Below are 2,215 nucleotides of genomic sequence, written 5' to 3'. Positions count from 1 at the left end.
GTGGATGGTGATATGGGTGTCAGTGGATGGGTAATATGGGTGTCAGTGGACGGGTGTTATGGGTGTCAGTGGATGGGTGTTATGGGTGTAAGTGGATAGGAGTTATGGAGTGTTAGTGGATGGGTGATATGGGTGTTAGTGGATGGGTGATATGGGTGTTAGTGGATGGGTGATATGGGTGTTAGTGGATGGGTGATATATGGGTGTTAGTGGATGGGTGATAGATGGGTGTCAGTGGATGGGTGTTATGGGTGTTAGTGGATGGGCGATATGGGTGTTAGTGGATGGGTGTTATGGGTGTCAGTGGATGGGTGATATGGGTGTCAGTGGATGGGTGTTATGGGTGTCAGTGGATGGGTGTTATGGGTGTCAGTGGATGGGTGATATGGGTGTCAGTGGATGGGTGTTATGGGTGTCAGTGGATGGGTGTTATGGGTGTCAGTGGATGGGTGTAATGGGTGTCAGTGGATGGGTGATATGGGTGTTAGTATGTGGGTGATATGGCTGTTAGTGTGTGGGTGATATGGGTGTTAGTGGATGGGTGTTATGGGTGTCAGTGGATGGGTGATATGGGTGTCAGTGGATGGGTGATATGGGTGTCAGTGGATGGGTGATATGGGTGTCACTGGATGGGTGATATGGGTGTTAGTGGATGGGTGTTATGGGTGTAAGACGATGGGTGTTATGGGTGTCAGTGGATGGGTGATATGGGTGTTAGTGGATGGGTGTTATGGGTGTCAGTGGATGGGCGATATGGGTGTTAGTGGATGGGTGTTATGGGTGTCAGTGGATGGATGATATGGGTGTTAGTGTGTGGGTGATATGGGTGTTAGTGGATGGGTGATATGGGTGTTAGTGGATGGGTGATATGGGTGTTAGTGGATGTCTGATATGAGTGTCAGTGGATGGGTGATATGGGTGTCAATGGATGGGTGTTATGGGTGTTAGTGGATGGGTGATATGGGTGTTAGTGGATGGGTGCTTTGGGTGTCAATGGATGGGTGATATGGGTGTCAGTGGATGGGTGTTATGGGTGTCAGTGGATAAGTGTAATGAGTGTTAGTGGATGGGTGATATGGGTGTTAGTGGATGGGTGTTATTGGTGTCAGTGGATGGGTGTTATGGGTGTTAGTGGATGGGTGTTATGGGTGTCAGTGGATGGGTGATATGGGTGTTAGTGGATGGGCGTTATGGGTGTTAGTGGATGGGTGCTATGGGTGTTAGTGGATGGGTGTTATGGGCGTCAGTGGATGGGTGTTATTGGTGTTAGTGGATGGGTGTTATGGGTGTTAGTGGATGGGTGATATGGGTGTTAGTGGATGGGTGTTATGGGCGTTAGTGGATGGGTGATATGGTTGTTAGTGGATGGCTGATATGGGTGTTAGTGGATGGGTGATATATGGGTGTTAGTGGATGGGTGATATGAGTGTTAGTGGATGGGTGATATGAGTGTTAGTGGATGGGTGTTATGGGTGTCAGTGGATGGGTGTTATGGGTGTCAGTGGATGGGTGTTATGGGTGTTAGTGGATGGGTGTTATGGGTGTTAGTGGATAGGTGATATGGGTGTTAGAGGATGGGTGATATATGGGTGTTTGTGGATGGGTGATATGGGTGTTAGTGGATGGGTGTTATGGGTGTTAGTGGATGGGCGATATGGGTGTTAGTGGATGGGTGATATGGGTGTTAGTGGATGGGTGATATGGGTGTTAGTGGATGGGTGACATATGGGTGTTAGTGGATGGGTGATATGGGTGATAGTGGATGGGTGTTATGGGTGTTAGTGGAGGGGTGATATGGGTGTTAGTGGAGGGGTGATATGGGTGTTAGTGGATGGGTGATATGGGTGTCAGTGGATGGGTGTTATGGGTGTCAGTGGATGGGTGATATGGGTGTCAGTGGATGGGTGATATGGGTGTCAGTGGTGGGGATAGGGTGTCAGTGGATGGGTGATATGTGTGTCAGTGGACGGGTGTTATGGGTGTCAGTGGATGGGTGTTATGGGTGTTAGTGGATGGGTGTTATGGGTGTTAGTGGATGGGTGATATGGGTGTTAGCGGATGGGTGATATGGGTGTTAGTGCATGGGTGATGTGGGTGTTAGTGGATGGGTGATATATGGGTGTTAGTGGATGGGTGATATATGGTTGTCAGTGGATGGGTGTTATGGGTGTTAGTGGATGGGGGATATGGGTGTTAGTGGATGGGTGTTATGGGT

The sequence above is a fragment of the Somniosus microcephalus genome, unplaced genomic scaffold (genome assembly GCF_052327205.1).
Source record: "Somniosus microcephalus isolate GS21.2 unplaced genomic scaffold, FLI_Smic_1.0 unresolved_chr1, whole genome shotgun sequence".
NCBI classification, from domain to species: Eukaryota; Metazoa; Chordata; class Chondrichthyes; order Squaliformes; family Somniosidae; genus Somniosus; species Somniosus microcephalus.
The sequence above is the reverse complement of the archived record's forward strand: the minus strand, read 5'-3'. Positions refer to the sequence as shown.